Genomic DNA, 8,779 nt, shown 5'->3' on the forward strand with positions numbered 1-8,779 from the left:
TATATTGGATTTAAGTAATATGTTGGATCTGACACCAAAAGTATAGGCAATAAAAGTATAAAGAGATAAATCAAGCCAGGGTGACAGGGATACACATGGCAGCCAGATCCTAAGGCTCTCCATCTAGGGACCACCGTGAAGGTCCTTGTTCGGGACCCTGCCTCTAAGGAGTGGAAGCCAGGGCCTCCACTTTCTATCCCTTTCTTCTCCGACCAGTACCGGCAAGGGGTTGTCGCCGGCTTCCACATCCAGGATGCAGAACTATAAAGCAATGGACAAAATACAAGAGGGAACGTTTTCTGAAGTTACTAAGATGCAGAACCTGAGAGATGGAAACTGCCATCATGTAAACAAGTGAAACAGCATTTTGAAAGCATTGAGCAAGTGAACAATCTGCGAAGGATGCAAGCACCGAGACGCCTCAATCCACACCCAAACATTCTCACGCTGCACAAAGAGATTTTTGACAGAAAATCTGGTTCTCTTGCACTAACATGTGAACTTATGGACATGAATATTTACGAGGGAGATGACACCCGTTATCAGAAAGAAAAAAAAAAATACGCATTATATGTACCAGTTGTGTAAGTCTCTGGATCACATACCCAGAAATGGAATATTTCACAGAGATGTAAAACCAGAAAATGAAGCAGGATGTCCTGAAATTAGGGGACTTGAGGTCGTGCCAGAGCGTGTACTCTAAGCAGCCTTACATGGAGTACATCTCCACCCGCTGGTACCAGCCCGAGTGTCTCCTCACCAATAGCTTCTACAGCTACACAATGGACCTGTGGAGTGTGGGCTACAAGCTGTACAAGATGGGCAGCCTGTAGCCTCTCTTCCCCAGAGCCAACGAGCTGGTCCAGATCTCAAGGAGCCACGATGTCATGGGCACGCCTGCGGAGAAGACCCTCACCAAGTTCAAACAATCCAGAGATATGAGTTTTTATTTTCCTTTTAAAAAGGGATCAGGGATACCTCTACTGACAACCAACCTGTCCCTGCAATGGCTCTCCCTCCTGCACGGAAGTGGTGGCCTATGAGCCTGACGAGAGAATCACTGGCCACCAGGTCCTGCAGCACCCTACTTCCAGGAGCAGAGGGCTGCTGAGAAGCAAGCTCTGGCCAAGGACAGGCGAAAGGCTGTCTTCTCTGAGCGCCCCATGGCACCAGAACTACTCAGCAACACCTGGCAGATGGCACAGGAGGGCCAGAGGCAGAAACAGCCCCTCCCCGAGGCCTAAGGAGGACCAGCCCCGGAGACAGGGACCCACCTACCTGATGGAGCTGCCCAGGCTCAAGCTGTCGGGAGCAACCAAGCTAGCCTCATACTCCAGCCCAGCACTGCAGTCAGTGTTCGCCCGAAGGTACCACTGCTGAGACCCCTGAAGCGTGTCGGTGGAGCCCAGAAGACAGACATGCAGAAGGACACCAAGCCCAGCCTGAAACAGTACCACCTGCCCATGACAGAGCAGAGAGGTGGGGGCTACTGAGTGCTGCGGCTCCCTGCTTGGGATGCACCTGTGCCAGGGAACAGGGCCGGGGACTCCCGGGGGCCTGGGGTCCTGTCCCAGGAGAGACCCCCGTCCCCGGACCTGCACCACCACCTCGGCCTGGAGCTGCAGGCTGGAGGCAGCCATATCCAGAGGGCAGCTTTACTGTGTGTTCCAGTCTACTACATTTGTAAAACCACCTCATTCTAGGGTTTTATTTCATTTTCGTAATGTAAGGATTTGGGGCAGGGAATATTTTGTAATTTTTGTACGAATCAGAACAGAGAGATTATACTGTATTATGTATTATTTAGGCTGGTTTCACCAAGGGCTCCGCTGGCCTGCAGTCCATCAGCGATAGTGTTTAGCACAGTTCTGCTTCCAGATTATACCCCTGGAGACCCCTGATTTTATTAAAGAATAAGATGTCAAAAAATAAAAAATAAAGAGATAAACAGACTCCATCAAAATTAAAAAGTTCTATGTATCAAAGGACACAATGGACAGAGTGAAAAGGCAACCTATGGAATGGGAGAGAATATTTGCGAATTATATACCTGATAAATGGTTACTCTGCAGAATATGTAAAGGATGACCAGAACTAAACAGAAAACAAACAACTCAGTTAAAAAGTGGTCAAGAGGCTTGAAGAGACGTTTCCCCAAAAAAGATACACAAAAATGACCAAGAAGCCCAAGAAAGGTTGCTCAAATCATCTGTTGTTCAAATCATCACACATCCTTGCTGCTGCTAAGTCACTTCAGTTGTGTCCAACTCTGTGCAACCCCATAGATGGCAGCCCACCAGGCCCTGCCGTCCCTGGGATTCTCCAGGCAAGAACACTGGAGTGGGCTGCCATTTCCTCCTCCAATGCATGAAAGTGAAAAGTGAAAGTGAAGTCGCTCAGTTGTGTCCGACTCTTAGCGATCCCATGGACTGCAGCCTACCAGGCTCCTCCGTCCATGGGATTTTCCAGGCAAGAGTACTGGAGTAGGGTGCCATTGCCTTCTCCTCACACATCCTTAAGGAGATGCAAATCGAAACAACAGTGAGATACTGCTCATTGATGGCTAGTGTCCAAAAACAAACAACCAAAAAACAAGTGTCAGCGAGGATGTGGTGAATCTGGACTCCTTGCTCACTCTTGGTAGGAATGTAAAATTATGCAGTCTCTGTAGAAATCAGTATGATGGTTCCTTAACAAATTAAAAACAGAACTACCGTATGATACAACAATTCCACTTCTGGGTTTATGTCCCCAAATGAATGAAAGCAGTCTCCAAGAGACATGTATACACTGTTTATATCAGCATTTTTCACAATAGCTAAAAGAAGGAAGCAGCCCAAGTGTCCATCAACAGATATAAACAAATAAACAGATATAAACAAATAAACAAAATGTGGTCTATACATGCAATGGAATATAATGCGGCCTTAAAGAGGAAGGAAATTCTGACATATTCTGCAACATGGATGAACCATGTGGATATTATGTTAAGTGAAAAAATCTAGTCACAGAAGGGCAGAGAAGGTATGATCGCCCTGATGTGAAGTATCTGGAGTAGTCAAATCCATAGAGAGACAAAGTAGGTTGGTGGTTGGGAGCGGTTGAATAAAGGAAGGGGGAAATTGTTTACTCACTCCAGGGTTTCAGTTTTGCCAGGTGAAAAATGATTGGAGATTGTACAACAATGTGAAGACACTTTGCAGAACTGAACTGTACACTTGAAATGATTTGGATGACAAATTTTATGTTCTGTATATTTTTAATAAAAACAGATTTCACAGAAGTCTTGTCCTGAAGGAATATTCACCACTTTAACAAAACAAAGTGGCTATATGAGATGGTGAAATCATAAGTACAACCTAAGATTTCTAAAATGGGCCATATGCCCAGGCACCTGAAAGAAGTTAGAATCTGCTTGTTTTTCACACCTGTGGAAATGCAGAAATGTTCATGTGTTCTCCAGTAAGGTTAAAAAATTGCAGCTTTAAAAAAGTCTTCTTTTCCCCAGCAAATAGTGGCTATGCGCTTGCATGAAAGTATAAACATGATCTCATGATTTAATCAATTCACCTCATTTTTTAAAAATCTTTTGCCTTTTACAATATAATAGAGACACTATGCAGAAATCCAAGTTTTTGTTATTGTTCAAGGAATTAACTTAGCGCACGAATGGAAACTAAATAGTAGTTGGCATTTGTCAATTTCCTCCAGGTGACTTCACAACGGGGACTTGAGCTGCTGCTGGGCATCATTAGTCATTAGGTGTGTCAAATAATTTCTCATCATTAGTTAATTCAAATTTCCATGCCACAAAATAATCAGATTATCAAATTGGTGTTCTGTGCAAAACACAAAGGCTTATTGAGATTCAGAAAGGGCTTCATTTCTACTTGAATAAAACTTTTAGGAAAGTTGGAGAGATAGTTCTATACATGAAAAGTTAAATAGCAACACAACACTGAAAATATAAAGAAAACCAGGAAAGGGAGGTCTTAAGGACGTGAGTGTTTAAATACAGAGATTACCAATAAAGGGCTGTGGTTTTTGCAGAGACCTCGAAAAGATTTGCAAAGACTTACAGACGAGAATATATGAGAACAAAGTTCTCAGCTGAGAGTAGTTGGCTCCCCTGAAGATGCTGAGCAAGGCAGGCTTGGCAGTATTTTTGGCTGTCACAGTTGGGCGGGGGAGCGCTACTGGTGTCTCATGGCTAGACGCCAGGGATGCTGCTAAACATCCTATGATGCACAGGATTGTTCCCCACAAAAAAAAATAATTATCTGGCCAAATGTCAGCAGTGCTAAGGTTGAGAAACCCTGGACTAAAGCTAAGCTGTTTTCATAAAAGGGATTTTACTAAAGTGCTAAAGGATGAAAGAGAAAAGATATGACAGAGGGAAGTAAAGAATCATGAATACAAAGAACTAAAGGGCAGAAGCATTAAGGAGTGCTAAGTGGATCAGTTTAACTTGAGTGAAGGGCTTTATACAGGCGTGGCCAGTCTTTAAATACAGGCTGGAAAGAGCATATGAGATAGCTCTGCTATTATGAGATGTGAGACTTGGAACAATCATTTGTGTCCTTGGAGCCCGACTTTTCTTATCTATAAAATGAAGATAACATTTACCTCCTGTATTGGTTGTCAAGGTCAAACCAGATAACATAAAAGTGCCTCCTGTGCTGGAAAGACAATAGGAGAAGATACATAGGAACAAGGAAAAGTCAACCCTTTCAATTATCTAAACTGCATGGATTATTGGGGTTCAATTTTCAGTTACTAATTGAAATGACTAATTTTCAGTTACTACCACAATCAATTTTCAGTTACTACCAGATCATGGCATCTGGTCCCATAACTTCATGGGAAATAGATGGGGAAACAGTGGAAACAGTGTCAGACTTTATTTTGGGGGGGCTCCAAAATCACTGCAGATGGTGACTGCAGCCATGAAATTAAAAGACGCATACTCCTTGGAAGAAAAGTTATGACCAACCTAGATAGCATGTTCAAAAGCAGAGACATTACTTTGCCAACAAAGGTTCATCTAGTCAAGGCTATGGTTTTTCCAGTGGTCATGTATGGATGTGAGAGTTGGACTGTGAAGAAGGCTGAGCGCCGAAGAATTGATGCTTTTGAACTGTGGTGTTGGAGAAGACTCTTGAGAGTCCCTTGGACTACAAGGAGATCCAACCAGTCCATTCTAAAGGAGATCAGCCCTGGGATTTCTTTGGAAGGAATGATGCTAAAGCAGAAACTCCAGTACTTTGGCCACCTCATGCGAAGAGTTGACTCATTGGAAAAGACTCTGATGCTGGGAGGGATTGGGGGCAGGAGGAGAAGGGGACGACAGAGGGTGAGATGGCTGGATGGCCTCACTGACTCGATGGACATGAGTCTGAGTGAACTCCGGGAGTTGGTGATGGACAGGGAGGCCTGGCATGCTGCAATTCATGGGGTTGCAAAGAGTCGGACATGACTGAGCGACTGAACTGAACTGACTGACTGACCACAATCAACCGGAAGCTGATGAGTTAAGCTTTTATTATCTGTTTACATCCTTTCCTTCATTTACTCAACAGATATTAGGTTGGCCAAAGAGTTCCTTTGAATTTTTCTATAAGATCTTATGGAAAATCCCAATTTTTTTTTTTTTTTTTTTGCCCAACCCAATATTTCTTGTTCGTTTCAGGCAATGTTCCCTTTCCTTAATAGAGTCTTCAATCTCTTAGAGAAAAACAGATTTATTATTATTATTTTTTTGTGAAAGGAAGTCTTACAAGGCCTCTGAATGAATAACGTACAGGTGACTCCAAACTTGTAACTCGTTTCCTTAACAAGAAACATAAAGGGATCTTAAGTCTGGAGTCTCCTGTAATGATACTTGCAGTTTACCCTGGTCTCTGATATTACGGATACATCTGAGCTCTCCCTTACTATGACCAAATTTTCTCCGTGTGAGCTGAAAGCTCCTTTGCTGTTTCACCATGTTCGTGTGCACGCAAGCATGCTTAGCCACATCTGACTCTTTGCAGCCCCGTGGACTGCAGCCAGCCAGGCTCCTCTCTCCATGGAATTTTCTAGGCAAGAATACTGGGGTGGGTTGCCATTTCCTCCTCCAGGATTTCTTGCTGACCCAGGAATCAAACTGTGTCTCCTGCTTTGGCAGGCAGATTTTTTCCCACTAGTGCCACTTGGGAAGCCCAATCTTTGTTCTTAAATACATACAGACTTTCTCACATACAGAGTACCTTTGTTAAAATCATTGCCTGATTCAATGGTATATAGATTGCTCCCATTGCCAAGACAATTTTTTATAAATAGCCCTGGCTGTGACCACTGTCCACATGGAGTCCTGAGGCTGCAGTACACAAGCGTTAGTCGTCACTTCCAGTACAGGGTGTAGCCTTGAATGTGGAAAGGTAGATGGCAGAGAGAACTTGAGATATCATGAACTGCCTAAAACAGAGCTGCCTAAAAGAGCTCCCTGAGGGCACAGAATAGAAAATAGTCAACACTGGCCAAAACAAGTAGGAAATGATGTCATTTGGAGTGTTTGAGGTAAGAACTGAAAGATGAGTAGGTGCATGCATGCTAAGTCACTTCAGTTGCAGTTGCATTCAACTCTTTGTAACCCTATGGACTGTAGCCCACAGGCTCCTGTCTTTGGGATTCTCCAGGCAAAAATACTGGAGTCGGTTGCTATGCCCTTCTTCAGGAGATCTACTCGACCCAGGGATCAAACCTGTGTCTCCTCTGGCTCCTGCCCTGCAGGCAGATTCTTTACCACTGAGCCACCGGGAAAGTCCAAGTAGGTGCTTGACAGACAGACAAAGGAGGGGCAAGTATTCTAAGCAGAATCAACAGCTTTCAGATTGAAGATTTATAGGAGGAAGAAGGCTTAGAATAGGTGGAATGCCACAGGTGGCTCCCCATGGCTGGATCATGAGGGAGGTGGGTGAGTGGAGAGGTCACAGAGGCCTGAATACAAGGCCAGGTGAGCCACACACATGGGTTTGGATTTTTGTAAGGTTATGATGAGTTATTAAATAATCTTACAGAAGAAGGTAATATCATATTTGTGCTTTTAGAAAGCCCCTTTGGCTGCAGTGTGCAAGATGAACTAGAAAAGGCAAGACCAAAGAATAACTGTTGCAAATATCAGCAGAACCATTTCTTGACTTCCATACTTGAGCTTGTGACCTATGTCTTGAAACAAATTAGATGACAAAAATGGGGTCCCCTGAACACAACGTTATCTTGCGAGAGGCAATATTTCTTGCTTAGTGTTTTAGTTCAGGGTCCTCCGGAGAAAAGGAAGGCACAGGATTGACAGATGATAGTGAAAGATAGATAGGTAGATGATAGATTTTAAGAAGTTTATTTCAACAAATTATTCTAAGAAATTTGCGCAAATGATTAAGGAGGCTGGCAAATCCAGAATCTACAGGGTAGGCCAACAGGCTGGAGTCCCAGAGAAGGGACAGTCCTGCATGTCAAGTCAAAGGCCTTCAGGCTACAGATCCAGGAAAGAGCAACAATGCAGTTCATGTCTAAAGGCCTTCAGGATGGAGACACAGGAAAGAGCCCATGTTGCACTTCAAATTCAAAGGAAGTAGTAGGAATGGAGAAGTGGCCGTTAACTAGATATGGGCTTGTTTGGCCAGATATTTCTGAAGCTAAATTCTCTGCACTGTGGCTTAGGGATCACGAATATGAATTTAAATGGAAGAAGAGCCAGACACATAGACAGTCACAGTTACAAGCCTTAATAACCTCCCTCTTCCTTTTTTTAACATCAAGGATAGTCTGACAGTTTAGGATGTCCTAACCAAATAGGTGTGTCTAGTCAAGGCTATGGTTTTTCCAGTGGTCATGTATGGATGTGACAGTTGGACTGTGAAGAAAGCTGAGCACAGAAGAGTTGATGCTTTTGAACTGTGGTGTTGGAGAAGACTCTTGAGAGTCCCTTGGTATGCAAGGAGATCCAACCAGTCCATCCTAAAGAAGATCAGTCTTGGGTGTTCTTTGGAAGGAATGATGCTAAAGCTGAAACTCCAATACTTCGGTCACCTCATGTGAAGAGTTGACTCATTGGAAAAGACTCTGATGCTGGGAGGGATTGGGGGCAGGAGGAGAAGGGGACGACAGAGGATGAGATGGCTGGATGGCATCACTGACTCAATGGACATGAGTCTGAGTGAACTCCGGGAGTTGGTGATGGACAGGGATGCCTGGCGTGCTGCAATTCATGGGGTTGCAAAGAGTCAGACACGACTGAGCAACTGAACTGAACTGAACCAAATAGGATGTATCTGGGTACCAGTAAAAGTGAATTCTTCATTATTCTCTGTACACAGTAATGTGATCACAGGTAAATGATCCTGTTAACTAAGTCAATTTTTTTTTTAAATAGGTGCTTATTTAAAACATGAGTTATTATTGTTCTCCCAAGGCCTAATTCTCTGCCCATACACAGTAAGTCTTTCTCAAGTAAGTTACTTAAGAAATTCTTTCCCATCATTGGTAATTAACTTTTTGGAAAGCCAATCTTAACATATACAGTATTGCGTACAGTCTACATTCATGATTCTCTATTAATGAACAGATATAATCAAAATAATGCATTAGAGACCATTAAACCTTTCAGATAATTTTTTTTTGAGATTGTTGTCAGTATTCCAGCAAGGATAATTAGAAACTAATGAGGATAGTGACAATAGAAAGAGAAAAAAAAAAATAGGACCAACGGAAAAGACATTGCAAAGCTCAGATAGAACCT

General features: G+C 43.3%; 1 pseudogene; it reads left to right on the forward strand.

The window, feature by feature from the left end:
• Positions 1–253: 253 nt before the first annotated feature.
• Positions 254–1,493, forward strand: LOC102269831 (MAPK/MAK/MRK overlapping kinase pseudogene; annotated as a pseudogene).
• Positions 1,494–8,779: the final 7,286 nt, after the last annotated feature.

The sequence above is a fragment of the Bos mutus genome, chromosome 12 (genome assembly GCF_027580195.1).
Source record: "Bos mutus isolate GX-2022 chromosome 12, NWIPB_WYAK_1.1, whole genome shotgun sequence".
Classification (NCBI taxonomy): domain Eukaryota; kingdom Metazoa; phylum Chordata; class Mammalia; order Artiodactyla; family Bovidae; genus Bos; species Bos mutus.